The sequence below is a fragment of the Prionailurus bengalensis genome, chromosome A3 (genome assembly GCF_016509475.1).
Source record: "Prionailurus bengalensis isolate Pbe53 chromosome A3, Fcat_Pben_1.1_paternal_pri, whole genome shotgun sequence".
NCBI classification, from domain to species: Eukaryota; Metazoa; Chordata; class Mammalia; order Carnivora; family Felidae; genus Prionailurus; species Prionailurus bengalensis.
This window is the reverse complement of record NC_057354.1, coordinates 109,142,264-109,159,920: the sequence shown is the minus strand read 5'-3', so window position 1 is coordinate 109,159,920 and position 17,657 is coordinate 109,142,264. Positions and strand designations below refer to the sequence as shown.

The 17,657-nt window shown below is 46.0% G+C and overlaps 1 protein-coding gene and 1 long non-coding RNA gene across 3 annotated transcripts in view; one reads left to right on the top strand and one right to left on the bottom strand.

The window, feature by feature from the left end:
* GALM (galactose mutarotase) overlaps nucleotides 1-17,657 on the top strand; it is a 114,593-nt gene that overhangs the window by 87,474 nt on the left and 9,462 nt on the right. The window lies entirely within an intron of this gene.
* Nucleotides 1,890-15,597, bottom strand: LOC122497246. The gene is made up of 3 exons (XR_006301064.1): nucleotides 14,881-15,597; nucleotides 5,392-5,513; nucleotides 1,890-2,687 (listed from the first exon to the last, which is right to left on the bottom strand). It is a non-coding gene; the product is annotated as an uncharacterized LOC122497246 (long non-coding RNA).

The window sequence follows — 17,657 nt, the reverse complement described above, 5'->3', positions numbered from 1 at the left end:
GGAAAATATCAGGATAGATAGAACTCAGACACTTGTTATAGAGGGAAAGCACTGTCTGGGGACCCCTGGATAGAGGAGATGAGAGTTAAATAAAACCCAAAAGGGCAAGTGGAAATTTGCCAGGCAACCAGAAGAAAGGTGTTCTGGATAGAGATGAATAAGAATAAGGAGAGCAGGAAACAGCAGGAATACCCCCAGGCCAGCACTGGGCTTCTGGAGCATTCGGGGCACGTGTTTGGTAGCAGAAAACCGATGGGCCTGGAGAGGTTGGCTGGAGCCATGTCGGATCTGCACCAGGCTCTGGTGCAGCTACAATCCCTGGGGTGGCTCTGGATGACCCTCGGCTGGCCTGGAGTTCAAGGCCGCTCCACGCAGGGCAGACTCACAGGTGTACCTGAGTCCAGTCTCAAACTTCCGGATGTTCAGCCAGAAGTGGACTTGAACCACAAGGCCACTTCCTTGAGACGTGCTACAAGAAACCCGTTAGACCAGCCATGCTCTGTTACGAGTTCTGGGTAATTGATATACAGTATCTAGAGATGGTGGTTGTGCTGAATTGAGAAAAGGGAAGATACTGTTTGTCTATCTGTGAGATGAGGTGAAGGTTTATGATAATAATAGCTAGTATTTCAGAGAAGTCTTTATAAATGATAATCCATGCCAGAATACTAAAAGGTAGGTTCTGTTAATTTGTATTTAACAGATATGGACCCTGTGGCACAAGGAGTTTAAGTAACTTAACTGGGGATCACGCAGTTAACAAGTGGTGGAAAGCTGGGATTCAAACCTAGGTAGACTGGTATTGAAATTCCTGCTTATAACTAGACCTGTACTCTACAGACCCTACAGTGTGGTTAGATGTCAAGAAGGTTTCGGGGGGTGGGGGGAGAGGAAAGAAAGAAAAGTAATTTCTTGACTATATAGATAGCCAAGATAACCATGTAGTCAAGAAATGGGAAGTAAGCCAAAAAGAAAAAAAAAGAAGTTCTGACAGTTGAGTGTTCTCATTTCCTGTCTACCTTTCATATAGGTAGTCTCACAGCTTCTCTCTTTTCCTCCCTGTTTCTCCTTCTCTTAAATTTATTTTGATTTTTCTGCATAGAAAACAGAAAACAAATTATATTGAAAAATGGGGGACAGAGGGAAGACAAAGATGCCTGCATAAGAGGCTTTCCTGAGACTAAAGAGACTGAGTAGAAGTGCCTGGCCATGTTAGACTGACCAGGAAGGGAATGTAGGAAAGGAACAGTCCATTTTAAAGCTCAGAATTATTGGGGCGCCTGGGTGGCTCAGTCGGTTAAGCGGCCGACTTCAGCTCAGGTCGTGATCTCGCGGTCTGTGAGTTCGAGCCCCGCGTCGGGCTCTGTGCTGACATCTCAGAGCCAGGAGCCTGTCTCAGATTCTGTGTCTCCCTCTCTCTGACCCTCCCCTGTTCATGCTCTGTCTCTCCCTGTCTCAAAAATAAATAAAACATTTAAAAAAAAATTTAAAAAAAAAAGCTCAGAATTATTTCCTGTGCCCCTCAGTAATCTCGGAGGTCATTGCTCTGTTGCAACATAGTACCTTGTTTGGTGACACGTCTCTTGTCCTGCTGGTTCTTGGTTTTCTCATCTGCAAAATCTTGTCATGACCAATTTATGGTGGTGGATTAGGAGGAAGCTCAGGAAGCAACATTTTAACCATGAGGTTTTTTATCAGATCATTCTTTGAATTCTGTGCAGGTTTGTCCCAAATGCTTCATCTGACAAATTGTAATTTCTGAGCTTCATTTATCCAGCCTCCTCTGAACTTTCTGCCAAGTCCCCCAGGTTTGCTTCTAAGCTTGAGTCTTTCTGTGATACAAGGGTGTTTGATAGTCCCAAGCCCCTCCTTTTGTGACTATTAATTTATACTTGTGTTTGTCTTTCAACTCCTTCTTTTTGTTTGCCCTTTATAAAAACTACTTTTGAGGGAAATGCTGATGTAGGTCTAAACTTTGCAGGTGATTTTCCACCTTGGTTATAGATATTCGGTAAATAATTTTTCAGGTGAAGGGAAAACCCATTGTCATGAGAAAGTAGCACCTCTTCTTTTACAGCAGTTGTAATACTGTGGCTGAGGTACTCAGTAAAAGGGGACCTTCCCCTGTGTGTGTTTGGGGGAGGGGTGGAGTCTTATCCTCCATTTTGTTTGTTACTGATCTGGTGTTGTCACACAGAAAGGAAAGGGATACCTTGGCATACACTTTTAGGGAGCCAAAGCAAGCACATATCATGAAATCCCCTTGTCTTAAACATATAGCCTCCATTTAGACCTCTACCTCAGGCAGGGCCCTCAGACCTCTGAGAATCTCGAGCTCCCTTTCTTCCTGTTGGCAACTTGGAGCATATAAAATGTCTTCAGCCCTTTCAGTCAGTAAAACACAGAAGACAACAGCCTGCATTACGTGCCTCCTTCATTCTCCCCCTTTCTCTGCTCTGCTATGAAAAGCTAGCCTTTTCCCAAAGCTCAGTGGAAAGCCTCAGCCGGTGTAGGGGTAGCAGAAGCCTTCAAAGGGTCCCATTCAAATAATTTAGCACCCCCACGCCCCCACCCCACATTTTCCCCACTGAAAATTTCTGCCATTTTGCCATCCCTGGAGGCTTCCAGGCAAACAATATCCCTCGTGTGTTGTTAGGCTGCAAGACTCCAGCATCTTTGCTTTTCTTCTGGGGGAGAAAAAAAGAAGAAGAAAATATTTTGAATGAAAGAGTGGAATCCACACCTAACTTCTGAAGCTACTGCTCTGGATGTAGTTCTGGGCACTTTGGAGTCGGCAGTGGGGGTTGGGGCACGGCGTCCTTCCGCACAGGTGCCTCTCTTACGCCACAGCTGCACCAACAGAAAGGCTTCTGCAGAGATGGTTCACCTATAGACCAAGAGCAAAGTCTGCAGCTAAGCTGTCGGGCCGGGTTTGCATGTCAGCAGTTAATTTAGCTTTGCTTCTTCCGAGCAGTTTTTCTTCCCTACTTAAAAAAAAGGGGGCGCCTGCCTGGGTGGCTCAGTCGGTAGAGCCTCCGACTTCGGCTCAGGTCATAGTCTCACCGTTCATGCGTTCGAGCCCCCTGTCGAGCTCTGTGCTGAAAGCCCAGAGCCTGGGGTCTGATTCGGTGTCTTGCTCTCTCTCTGCCCCTCCCCTGCTTATTCTCTCTCTCTCTCTCAAAAATAAATAAACATTACAAAAAGAATTTTTAAAAAATTGCACCCTGTAAAACATTTGGCACTACTTAGGATAGGCTCACACTCTGTTCCTGGGACATCTCCAGGTCCTCCTGAGTGTATGTTTATGTTTGTTGTTATCAGGACTGTCCCTGTCGTTTCCCAAAAGTGGAAATTCTAGAAGACATTTACCAGGAAGGACCAGTGTATGATCGATGTCCACAGAGAGAACATTCCAGTGCCAGATCTCTGGGCTGCCACGTCAGGCATTTAGCTTTGGGGCCTGAGTCTAGTGTCCTGTCCTGTGGCGACAAGAGGAAATTGGTCCCCAGAGCCCTGCTCGGGTACTAAGCCCCCTAAATATGAGCAGGTGAGAAAATTCAGGCCTTCTGTTTCTCAAGGGATTAATTCATTCCCAGGGTTGTAAATATTACACAGCCTCTTTTTGTCTTCAGAATCGTGAGACTTGGAGGCAGTGTGGGCACAGCCTGCCCAGCAAGATATTATCATGTACACAACATTGTGCAGAACCAAGCATGTGTCTGTATAGGCATTTGCAGCACGGAGCTTTTTTTTCCCCCCCCTTTTAATTTTGCTGTTCTTTATTTGCAGTAGTAGATAAGGAATTAAGAAAGCAAAAAAAAAAAAAAAAAAAAAAAAGAATGCTTTGACTAGGCCTTTTGCCTCTAAAGTAACATTAGTAAAATTCTGTCTTATTCTTTCTCTCGAGAAGATACCTTTTATTTTTATAGAAACTCACCCAACCCATTCTGTCCCCCAGCCCATCTGTGTTCACTTGCTGTTCTTGCAGCTCTCGGTTTTTGAAAGCGCCTTCTAAAATTACATGAAAGCAACCCCGTTTTGACAAAATTAGAATGCTGGTAGGAAAGGCTTACCATGAGGCTGTGGAGAAAGGCCCCGCAAAACCTTTGTGTTTTATTTCACCCTCGGGGTTCAACTGACAATTCAGCCAATTTTATAATCACTTCCCTAGGGCGGGGCTAAGCCGCTGCCCCGGAGAAATAACGAATTCTAAAGTAGCCTCCTGGTTCAGAGATGGTGCAAATGGAGACTGTTTTTATCTACATGTTTTAATCATTCTGGACTTCTTACAGAAAATTCCTTTAGATTTGATATGACTCTAAAATGTTGGACGTGATATTAGTTTCAAACCTGAATCAGAATGTGTCTTCTTTCTTTTCCTGCTACTTCCCCACACCCAAGTATCATTACTCATCGGGTGCTGCCGATTTGTTAAAATAAAACCTTTTTGTTTTTTTAGAGAACTTTTAGGTTCACAGAAAAATTGAGTAGAAGGTACAGAGAGTTCCCATATATCTCCATGCCCCCACAAATGCACAGCACCCCCCCTTTTTCAACATCCCCCACTAGAGTGGAGCATTTGTGACAACTGATGACCCTACCCTGACACATCATCATCACCCAAAGTTCATAGTTTGAACTTTGAAGAGTGGGGTTCACTCTTGGACAAACGTATAATGACATCTCTCCATCATTATGATAGCACACAGAGTATTCACTGCCCTAAAAATCCATAATATTGCTTTCAACCATCCATCAGTATGCTTCCTCTTTCCTTTACAGTGTCCCCCCTCTACCCCCCAACATTGTTACTCATCAGGTCCTGCTGATTTTTAACTCCTCTATCTATTTCTGGAATCTGTCTCCTCAATATGTATTGTTGATGATATGGTTCTATTTCCATTGTCACTATCCTGACTATACTGACTTTTCTTGTCTGGAGCAGTGCCTGGCTTATATTATGAGTTTCACCAAATTGGGATCGATGACTGAACAAATGAATCTGGAAAATAGCTCTCTAACTGGGGGTGAGGGTGGGGTGGGGAGTGAATCTCTTTAGATCTATCCTCCATCTGGTTACTAAAGTTATCTATCTAAAATGCAAATCTTATTTTGATACTCCACAGCTTAAAAACCTTTTAGGTGGCTCCAGGACCACATGCCAGCTGCTTTCCAGACCCATCTCCCAGCATGCCTCACTCATACCCCCCCACCCACAGGGACCACCCAACTCCCCCTTCTCTGCTGCATAAACCCCTACTCTTTCCTCAAGGCTACACTTTTCTCCTTAGAAATCTTTTCCCCATTTCCTGGAAACAATAGCTTCTTTTTATTCCAGGGTTTTTGCAGTGACAGACACTGTGTAGAGCTGACCACATGCCCAGAGCTCACCTTTCTTATCTTCCCCTTCACTGGTCTGCCTGAGATGACCTATCAGGATTCAGTTACAGGTCTGAAGTAGGGGCTGGAAGGGAGCTTCAGGCTTGGTCTCTTTGGCTCGAAGCTGGAAAACTCTGCCAAACACAAAAATGAAACCCAGTAGTAGCCAGTCTGTACATTCTAGGAACAGATATTCCTTCCTTTCCCTATACTCAGTCTCTCTCCATTCTTCTCCCTTCTTGACATTTGTTTTCCACAGAGCATATTAACACAATATTGCAGGGTGACCAGGATTCAGAAAACCTAGGTGAAGGTCTCCCTTCTGCTGTCCACCAGCTGTGCGCTCTTTTGAGTCAGCCAGGAACACTCTCTGGGCCTCATACCTAATCTGCTAACTCTCATCAGATGAGGGTCACATCACTTGAACTCTGAGGTCCTGTCAGTTTCTACTGACCCCGTGGAATCTCTAACCTAGATATTCATAACCAGGGTCCATACGTGTATGTCTGGGAAGATGATGAGAGATCTTCAGGGGATTCACGGGCCCCTGAAATTCTGTGTAAAACCCTGTGTGAGTTGATCACATCACCTTGGTCCACAGAGGGTCTGGTCTTCTCTCCTCTCTTAAGGTAATGATAGTTTATGGTTATCCTACTATGTATCATTGTATATAAAGACAGCCATTGTTTTAGAGATTTAGCAGTAGTATGTTTTTCTTTTTGTAATCTTCAGGGTGGCTTTAAATTTTTTTATTTTGCTAATTCATCACCAATACAGTTTTGGAAGGAAGCTAGAAGATTAGCTAGAGGAAGGAGACGGCACACCCAGAAGGAAAGAAACTTCCCCAAGTTTCCGTCTGGAGGAGAAACAGCAGCCAGGGGTGAGGGTTGGATGGGCAGCTTTCCAGTTCCTGCCTGACCAGATGAATGAACTTGCCTTTCAATATCCACCAGCCCTTGGTGCCGTCAAGACTCCAGGCCTGGCCATCAGTCCATGGAGGGTAGGAGCAGGCAGGAACCCTGGGGCCTCACTGTAAGTGGGAAGCCAGAGCATGGTGTCCTGGTTGTCACCTTCAGCTCCACAGTTCTGGAGACAAGCACCTCCAGCTGTGAGTCTGCTCCCCAAGTTTCTTCTTTTTCCGTTCTCCATCACCAACTGACACCAAGTACTTGCTATATGCTGGGTGCTATGCCAGCCCCAGGGAAGCAGTGTTGAACCTGAACAAGCCCTGCTTGTGTGGAGAACCTACAGCCATGAATATAGTACAGGTCCTGTGCTCAAAGAAATAAGACTGGTGTTATTCAGGAAAGGGTTTGAATGACGCTAAAAACCCGAAACATGATATTGGAACTTATGGGGTGTTAGTTAGAGATGTTTCTTCAATGACAGGTCCATCCTAGACAGTATTCAAGGATGTTCACTACAGAAACTGTAAGGACTTCTCCTGATAGCAATAACACTCTCCAACCGGGTGCGTTATGGAATCCTTCCCTATAAAGGGGCCCCAAGAACAGTTTTATGAGGCTCCAGAATAACTCCCAAAGCAATACTTGTGTTCCCTGCTAGAAAACACATCACTGCTACGAGATTGGCAAGCATGAGCCAGCATGGTGGAAATTTGGCAGGAAGAAAGCTTAGAAATTAGCACTTGGCCAGGCATGATGTCATTCCTATGAACATTTGAGACTAACAACAAGTAAATTTGCCAGAAGAGATGTTATTTGCTAGAGCTCTGACTACCACCTTTGGAGAACTGCTGTTTAACACCCACCCCTCCCCACCCCAGGTCTGGACAGGGGCTGGCTCTAATTCATACCTCCAAGGTCACCCCATTCTGAAGGGGCTGAGAGGTAACTTTGAGCTTCGCACCATGGGCCCAAGGCTGATTCACGCGAGTACTCGGAGCAGACTTGTACTTAGTTCAGCTAACATTTATGGAGTGCCTCCTAATTGCTACATGCTTCCTGAGGCACTGACCATGGAAAGATGACTGAACAGTCTCTGCCCTTGAGAAGCTCACAGGCAGTGAAGAATCTGAGGTAGTTAGGACAGTGAAAGAGGCAACGGTAGGAGGAGGCTTTCTCAAGATCACCTTGAGCTTCGAGAAGTTTCTTAGTGTCTCTGAGGATCTAGCAACAAGGAGTGCGAGATGCACTTGTGAAAACACCGCCAGTATTTAAGGTGCAAGAAAAGCTTACACAAAAGGCGCTGAGGGAGATGGTCAGAGGTAGAAGGCAAAGGAAGAGAGGAGGTGGCCGGAAGTCTTGGAGTGACCAAGAACATCAGTACTCCAGAGAGTAGTCTCTCTGGGGAGACCTGGGAGTGTGCGGGCTGTCGTGGCTGTTCCTGCTGACCTCATTTCACAGAGTGGTGAGGGTAGAAGCCAGGCTGTGACAGCTGGAGAAGCCACTGAAAGTGAGGAAGGAAAGTCAGGGAGTATAGGCCGATGAGTAGTTCCCAATGAAGACAGCGTTCTTGAATACAAATCTCAGGCCCCACCTCAGAGATTTGTTAGTGGGGGGCCTGGGAATCTGTATAAGCTACCTACTGAGCTCATGGGAGCCGCTGGTGTTGGATACACTTTCAGAAATCTGTGAAAGGAAGAAGACGGGGTGAAGAGGGTTTTTAGGGGCAAAGGAGACGATTGAGGACAAGTAAAGTGTTTGTCAAAGGATGCCAGGTGAGGATTGTGATCAGGAATCGGTGGTGGCCTCAGTTGGTGCTACTGGGAGTTTTCTCCAGATTCACGTCAGGAGCAGAGAAGGTGGATTGTGGGATGATCCAAAGGTGGGGTTTGGTCTGGTACAAGGGACAAGAGGACAGGGTGTATGGCAGGTCAGTAAGAGTGTTACTAACCAAAGTGGCTCAAGTCGTAGACATGGGACCCAGGCAGGTAGCAAAGGACACAGGGACCTGATGGACGCTATGTCAGGGGAACCTGAAGACCAGGGGTAGATAGCAGCACTCTGGAGAACAGGTCTATCAAGAATGCCCATGCGGGAAGGCTGCAGACAGACAGCGGGCAAACCTTCCACTGGTAGCAAATCCCTGGGGGCCATCTTGATGTGAGTCTGGGATGGAAAATTTCCCTGCATGAAAATGCCTCGTGTGGGCCCAACCGTGAAGTGTAAAATTGCCTTCTCACCTGAAAACAACATGTAGCTGGGTTTAGCATTTTATGCTTCAGATGACATGTAATATCCAGAAGCAATACACCCTCCCCTCCCCCATTGCAAGTTCAAGTAAAATCAGAAAACGCTCAGTGAAAAGGAGAAGAAAAAAAGAAAGGAAACAGCAGTGGAACGAAGCCAGAAACCCAAAGCATTGGCAGAGAAATCGGGGGAAACTGCAGCAGAGACAAGCTTTGAGGTTGTGTGCTCTGTGAAAATTTATAGAAATGTTACCTCAAAAAAAAACCGAAAAAAAACAAAACAAAAAAAAAAACCCAGGGTGCTTTACTTGCCAACCACTGGAATGGAGACAAAATTCCCACCGGGGGTGTTACTTTTAATTATCATTCTCTTTATGTTGTTTCTTAAAATAATAACAGGCATTGTAGAGATGATATACCAAGATGGCTTAATTAGGTGTCAGATGAGTACCTGTGCCCACGAGCCCCATTACCGCCGGCTTCCTTATGCAGATTTGACTGACTGTTCCGAGGCTGGCTAGATAAAGAAACAGACATAATTGGAGCAGCTGGGCTGCAAGCACAGCTGGGCCGTCCCCATGGAGACCAGGCTCCCGCTCTTCCCATGGCCCCCGAGTTCCTCTCCACCTTTTTTTTTTTTTTTTTAACTGAGATGAATGTAAGCACATCTGAGCCTGGGTCTCCCTTAGACGCTCTCCACATCAGCGCCTTTCACCTTTAATGCATGCAGAGATCTCCTGGGAAGCTTGTCGCTGGGCAGATTCTGACTCAGTGGGTCTGAGGTGGGACCTCTGGGTCCTGTTTCTAACAAGCCCCACGTGATGGTCCTGGGTCCACACTTTCTATAGCTGTTTAAAAGGCTTTAGAGGCACCTGGGTGGCTCAGTCCGTTAGGTGTCTGACTCTTGGTTAGGGCTCAGGTCATGATCTCACTGTTCGTAGGACTGGGGCATGCATCGGGCTCTGTGCTGACAGTGCAGAGCCCGCTTAGGATTTTCTCTCTCTCTCCCTCTCTCTCTCTCTCTGTCCCTCTCCACTCACACTGTCTCTGTCTCTGTCTCTCTTAAAATAAATAAAACGAACTTTAAAAGAAAAAAGACTCTAAAGAGATCTGTATAGCCTCAAGTTACTTTTTCCTTTTTTGGCCCCCGTTTCTCCTCTCCTGCCCCAACAACCCTCCTGTCCTCCTGCTGCCCCTGAGCTACCTTCACTCCCCGTCCTCCTTCCCCACTTTATCCTCCCACCTCCAGGCCTTTCTACGGGTCATTCTGCAAAGCGCTGCTCTCAGCCAATGGCCTCCCTGGAAGAGACAAGCTAGCAGTTTGATTTAAAAGAGGAGGGAAATAACCAGAGATCACAGTGTGTCCCTAAAGGAAACAACCTGCTTCCTTATGGTTGTCACATGGGCCAATGGACCTACAGCCTCAGAAGGTCACAGTTGGAAAAGACCTTCTGTCCGGTAGTTGGATCCCAGACTGTGGTACCCACGGGCACTCAGGTGCGCCTGGGTCAGGGTGTTCACTGTCCATCCTGCGCCAGCACATCAGAAAGGCCTTCCTGAAATCGAGCTGGCATCCGTCTACCTAGATCTGACCCCACTTTGCCTACTTCTTGGGTCCCTATAGATCAGACTCAAGGCCTTAGAAGGTAGCCGTCATGTTGCCCCCAAGTCATTTCTTCTTTAGGCACAGCTGTTCTTTTTATGCCGTGAGTTGGCCATTCTGGCCCTTCTCCTCTGCCTCTGCACGTCCAGGGCCTCTCCACCTGTGATGCCCACACTGCAAACAGCAATCAAAAACTGTCACCACCTCATTACACTCTTTATGTGACTCCTGTCGAACTTATTGCCAACCACATCCTCAAAGTCATTTGCATACATGTTGTGGCTCAGCTGCATCTCCCTAGTCAGTAATAATTGTAGTAATCAGACTTAACATTTATGAGAGTTAGTATAATATGATAGCTAAGAACACATGCTCTGGAACCAGACTGCCTAGGTGTGAAGCACTTAATGAAGAGTCATGTCGTTGGTAGTTATCACCATCATGAGTATTATCATCATCCCTGTGCTAAGGGCTTTGGTCACAATAACTGGTGTGTGTGTGTGTGTGTGTGTGTGTGTGTGTGAGAGAGAGAGAGAGACAGAGAGACAGAGAGACACAGAGAGAGAGACACAGAGAAAGGGTGCAAGTGAGCAAGGGGCAGAGAGAGGGAGAGAAGTGAGGCTCGTGTTTTACCCAAAGCAGGGCTCGAGCTCATGAGCTGTGTGATCATGATCTGAGCTGATGTCAGATGCTTAATGACTGAGCCATCCAGGCATCCTGCCCACAGCAATTGTTTTAATCCTCATGCCAACTTCACGAGATAAAGGTTATGTTGTCCCAGTTTTACAAGTAAGGAAATGGAACCTCAGAAGATTATGTTTTGTGCCCAGGGTAGAGTTGGTTTTTGTTTTTGTTTCTTGGTGTGTTTTGTTTTGTTTTGTTTTTTTGGTTTTTCGGACCCAAGTGCAGAACCCTATCTATTGCTGTTATTCACAAATTTCATCTTGTAATGCGTGCTTTACCCCTACTTTGGATTCCCGGTTCTGTTATCCCAAGTGGGTCTGCCCCCTAGCTTCGTGTTGTCTGTCCTAATGAGAATACCTTCCATATCTTCATCTAGATCATCTACACATCAGAGACCACGTGACAACTCCCTGCAGCTTCTGTTCCCTGAAGTGCAGGTCTCCGTCTCCCAAAGCTCCCCAAGCCACCAGCCTTGTAACCCTGTCAGAGAAGCCTAGGGGGTAGCCTGGGAGTGATTTGTATTTGAATATATCTGTATTTGGCTCTGAGTGAGCATGCCTCATCTTGCCTTCCAGGTCTCCATTCCAGGATTCTCCCCAGAACAGAGAGAGGGCAGCTCCTAAGTGGATAGTTTATGAAACTGACCCTCCAGGCAGTGCCAGATGCACAGACCCAGTCGAATGCAGGGTCTGCAGAATACACATCCCAGAGAGGATAATGACCACGTCCTGCAGATAATGAGACCTAGGAGGCTGGCCCTGCATTTCAAGGCTCCCTTCCTTCTGACTCCACTAGTACCAATGCAGGCCTTCTATGTCCTGACTAAACCACAGGAGGCTGAGCAGTCGTGGTGGTCAATATTTCTGCACAGGGGGAGCCTGGGGCACTGGTCTCATTAGAAGGGAGATTGGGGCGTGCCTTGAAACTTAAATCGGAGGTTTATTTGGAGTTATTTGCAAGAAAGGGAGCACTGATGGAGATCACAGGGGCTAGATCCCCCACATAAAGCCATTTCCTAGCCCTCCCACTCTGCCAGTTGACCAGAAAGGCTGGACTGATTTCTTTCCTCTCTTCCCTACTGGTTCTATTCTCTGACCCTGGGCTGTTAGAGTAATTTGGCTGTCTTCAGTTGCCACCTTTTTCGGTGTCAGGATGCCAGCCACCTTCCCTGGTACTCTCCTTGGCTTCCTGTGAACCATGACAGCGGGATCCTCATGGCTCGTGGAGGACAGCAGGAAGCCATGGGTCTACCATGAGCCTGGGCTGCCTAATCACGCCGCTGTCGCTGGGGCCTGCCCAAGCTACTGTGAAGCAGCAAAACAACATGTAGGAAACTTCTTCTGCTCCAACATGTTCCCCTTTTGAAATCAGCCAGCAAACCCCGAACACTCTCTGTGTGGTCAGGCAGATGGGCTGTCCTCTCAGGCTAGAGGAGTTAGGGATCATTGGCAGACTGAGCCTGGTGGATCCAGGAGGATTTGGGGAAGGTAGTAGCCTTAGTTCTCATAGATCAACATCCAGCCCTGCTCTTGGGCAATGCACCTTCTCTTGGGCAATGGACGCCCCCGGATGCCATGAAAAGTGATGGGTACAGGTGAGGAAGCTTCGGCCAGAAATAGAAAATGCCTCTGACCTTGATGAAGTGAGTCCTTGGTATGACATTGAACACACAAGTGCTGTTTAAAAGGACCAGTTTTGGGGTGCCTGGCTGGCTCAGTCAGTAGAACATGCAACTCTTGCTCTCAGGGTCCTGAGTTCAGGCCCCACATTGAGTGTAGAGATTACTTAAATGAATAAATAGCTCTTAAAAATATAAATAAATAAATAAATAAACAAACAAACAGACAGACGGACTGATTTTGACACGTTATAATCAGGAAAACAAAGTAGTTAAAGGCATGAACTCAAACCCTGACTGTTTAGGTTTAAATCCAGCTCTGTGACATTAGACAATTTATTCAGCCTCTGCAGACTTCATGTGTAAAGGTACTAATTGGACCTCCCTCGTTGGTGGTGAAGATTAAATGCAGTAATACATGTAAGGTGTGTAGAGCATCAAGTCCTGGCATTTCATAAGAGCTCCATAAGGATTACCCACTATTATTAGCATTATCATCACCATCACCACCATTTCTGCGTGTTCAATATGTACCAGCCACTGAGTTAAGCACGTACACGTCGTCACTCATTTAACCGCCCTTTGTTTTTTTTTGTTGTTGTTTTTTTTTTTTTCAACGTTTATTTATTTTTGGGACAGAGAGAGACAGAGCATGAACGGGGGAGGGGCAGAGAGAGAGGGAGACACAGAATTGGAAACAGGCTCCAGGCTCCGAGCCATCAGCCCAGAGCCCGACGTGGGGCTCGAACTCACAGACCGCGAGATCGTGACCTGGCTGAAGTCGGACGCTTAACCGACTGCGCCACCCAGGCGCCCCTAACCGCCCTTTGAAATAGGTGTGTAATGCTTCAGTTATGCCTCAGTTGAGGAAACAGACATTTGGAGAGGTTAGTTGACCTGCACACAGTTAAGCAGGTAAGTTATTGGTGAACTCAGGGTTTGGAGCCAAATTTCCCTTGGCTATGCTGTCTGTTATCACTGCTGGCCACTGTCCGTAAAAACAGCTATGTTACTGAGTACTTCCTGCAGACTGGGTAGGATGCAGGGCACTTTTATTTTGTTTATCAGAATCCCATGTTTGTCAGAATCTTCTTATACCCATTTTACAGATGAGGAAAGCAAGGTTCAGAGAAGCTAAGAAACCTCCACAAATTTTTACAGCAAAGAAGTTAAATCCAGGCTGCCTGACTCTTAAAATCCATTCTAACATCTATTGAGTTTGACTGCCAAACAAGTGAGCAAGATGCCCCTGGGAGGTTGATAACAGTAATTGGTGATCGTGAAGCCTGATACCCAATATAACCCAGGGCGACACTATTTGCCTAATTATAGCCCCATTTTCTGAGCTGCCGTTAGGGGCAATTTCCACTTTCTCTGATGCTTCACTTTCCTGCACTTTCTGAAAGCTGTTGATGTGCTCAGATTAAGACAAGCTCCTGTGTATTTCACATGTTAGTTTATTGCACATCCTGCAGGAATGGAGGAATCATAAATAGTCCAGAAGGAGGTCCCGATGGATTATGCAAAGCCTTTGTCACATTGCTATAGGAGGAGTTTGACAGTAGACTCCCAGACTACATTTCTTGACCCAACACCTGACGTTATGTGACTACGATATTCCAAATGTGCATTTCAGTATCAGATCATGAGAGGGCAACTTGCTTGGTGATGAGTAGGGCCTGGGCAGAATATATTCACCAGCCTGTATATCGGGGATTCTTAACCAGTCCTGAATGACTGGTCTTCAGAGGTTCTGAGAACATTCTTTATGTATGTATGCATTTTCCTAGAGAGAGAGAGCCCATAACTTTTACGATATTCTCAAAGGAGTACGTGACTCAAAAACCAGTTTGAGGGGGGCCTGGGTGGCTCAGTCGGTTGAGCGTCCGACTGTGGCTCAGGTCATGATCTTGCAGTCAGTGAGTTAGAGCCCCGCATCAGGCTTGGTGCTGAGCCTGGAGCCTGCTTCCGATTTTGTGTCTCCCTCTCTCTCTGCCCCTCCCCTGCTCGTACTCTGTCTCTCCCTCTCTCTCTCAAAAATAAATAAACATTTAAAAAAAATTAAAAAAAAAACATTTTGAAGACTGTACCGCTCTAGATTAAAAATCACTGAGAGAGGAAGCTTCAAAAAACAAAACTAAACCAAAAAAACCCTGAATCCTTTTTTAATGAAAATTGCAATGCTCCCCGGAGGCAGATATGCACCTTCCTTATGCATCAATGATTTATGCTATAATGAATCATTGTTCTCTCTCTTCTCTGTTTCTGGAGAGAGAGAGCAAGTAAATAACAGAGAGCACTATGTGCAGGTTCTGCCCTAGAGATAGGACTTCCTTCATATCCTTCTCTCAATTTAACCTCACAATACGTGTCTTAGGTATATACCACTATTTGCTCCATTTTATAAATAAAGAAATTGAATCTTACAGAGGCATAGAAACTTACCCAAGGTCGCCAAAAAATGAATGAATGTGGAGATTCAGTGACTCTTGCAGTGACCATCTGTTCATTTCCTCAGAGAGTCGGGCACTGGGGCCATCAGGCAGAGAAAAGAGCTATTTGTGATGATGAGAAATTGAAAGCATTGAATTAAAATTCACCCCAGGTGAATTTCCTCAGACACTGAGAGAGTGTTCATGCCCAGATGTTACAGAAACCATTTCACTGGACTCTGTCCGATCGGGAGTTCAAAGGACTAATTTACCTTCTACACTCTATTTCTTAAGTCAGAGCTGGGAGCCTACAGGATATGTGTAATATAAATGCATCTTGTGCCTACACTTTAGATCTCAACTTCACAGGTGAGAGGACTTCATTCCCATGCTTGTTCTGTCCTGCACCTTGTTCAGTGGGCCAGTCCCAACTTAATCCTTCATGATTAGGCTCCTGTCACCACCTTTGGAAAACTTTTCCAGACCCCCCATGGCTGCACCGGGGACTGCTTTTCCCTGCTCTGCCAGTGCCCGTTGGATGCCAGTCTCATCACATTTGTCATACTCTCCTGTCCGTATTAATTTTTTTATCTGTCTCCTTCACCAGATTCTAGGCTCCCTGAGATCAAGTTCATGCCTGTACATAAAAGATGCTCAAAAATGCGTGAACTAACAACTTTGTATTTGTTTTTTCCCCACTCAAAAGCAATTGCAAGGATTAGGGTGTTTTTTTTTTATGTTTATTTATTTATTTTGACAGAGAAAGAGAGAGAGAGCATGAGCAGGGGAGGAGCAGAGAGAGAGGCAGAGAGAGGATCACAAGCAGGCTCTGTGCTGATAGCAGATGTGGGCTCAAAACCACGAACCGTGAGATCATCCCCTGAGCTGAAATCAAGAGTCAGACGTTTAACCAACTGACCCATCCAGGTGCCCCCACATGGACTAGTGTTCTTAAGGAAGAACCAATTAAAGTCACTTATGACTATGTAATAAAAGCACGGGGGTGGGGGGGCCTCATTAACCTTCTGTCAAGACTAGTTAAGTGCCAAGAGGTGAGAACATCCTAAGGCAGTATACCAGTCTATTGCTATATAATAAATTACTCTACACTTAATATATATTCTTTCATTGTGTCCGTGGTCAGGAATTTAGACAGGCCATATCTTGTCTCTAGATGTGATGTCTGGGGCTCATTCACTCACATGTCTGACAGTTGATACTGGCTCCTGCCTCGGGGCCTAGCTGGGGCTATCAGCCAAAACACCCCACAGATGGCCTTTCAATGTGACTTGAGCTTCCTTATAACATGGTGGTTGACTTCCAAGGGCAAATATCCTGAGAGAGCAAGGGCCAGGCCAAAACCACTTTGTATTTATTACCTGACCCCTGAAATCACATCGTATCACTTGTGCCACATCCTATTCATTGCAGCAGTTACAAAGGTCCTTCCCAATTTAAGGGAGGGAACAAAGACTCCATCTCTCAGTGATGGAATGTCAGCATCACATTATAAGTAGAGCCTGTGGAATGGGATACATACTGGTGTGGCCATCTTTGAAAAGGGCAACCTGCCACAAGCAGTCATGGGGAAAAGGCCAAAGTCTATATAATAGAATATGTATAAAAACCCCTTATGTGAGATAAGAGATGTGAATCAAGGCAGATGGAGTTCATGAAGGCAGTGCGTTTTTCCTTTGCTGCCAGAAGGCAGGTAATTATAATTCTATCAGGAATGCCAATAGGGAGAGGAAGATTTAACAACCTGTGACGGAAATCTGGAATGTTAGAGAGTCCTGTTTCCAATTATGAGGTCTACATCGTCTTCTTGCAAGGATGGGGCAGCTGTGGTTGCCAGAGTGACACATCTGTTGAGGTCATCTACAGACATCACCTCATTCCTGGCTGTCACTCCAACACACTCTTGTCATAGTCCCTAATTATTTCATTATCCAAGCTGTTGATATTCTGATCTCTCAGCTTCTTGACATCCTCTGTTCCAATGATCTTGTCCACCAACCTTCTCAGTTACTCACTTCCATGGTCATTGGGTGATACCCTTGACTTTATCACCACCTCTTATTGTAGCCGTCTATAGTCCCTGCCTAAGGTGTCTATTTCAGCCCCAACAATTCTTTGATGCCACACGAACCTGCAGTCCCTTGATCCTACCATCCTTTCACTGCCCCTAACCTGCTCATGAGCTCTTTCCCCACCCACTTAAATCAGAAGTCTGTCATTGGAATCACCTCTTTGCATATGTCCTCCATTCCCTCACCGTCTCCCTCTTCTGTCTGTTCTCCTAACAAACCCAACCCTGATTATTTTTTGTTTGTTTGGTTGTTTTTTTGTGTGTTTTTTTTCCAACCCTGATCATTGCCCCCCACCACACCCTCCATAGCTGCCACCCTACAGGGACTGATCTCACTCTAAATTCATGACAGTAACCCCGGGTGGGTCTGCACTGATGCCTGCAGTCAGGCTTTCCTTGAAATGGGGAAGCAGAAATGCTACCTACCTCAGGCTGCTCGTCTGCCCCAGAGCTGTAACCTCATATCTTTGGGTCAGAGCCCATCATCTGCCAGGCATGTGGCATTGCTGCTCAGGCCTTAATGCACACTCAGCCAACCTTCAGTAGCTGAAGAAATTCTCTTCAAAAAAACAGCTTCTCTCTGCTTTCTGGTGGCTTCAAAACCAAAGTCTGGTGATGTGACATCCTCTCTGAGGGCACCCTTTCCATTTCCGCTTCAATTTTCTGTACACTCAGCGTTGCTGAGAGCACTATTTTGATGT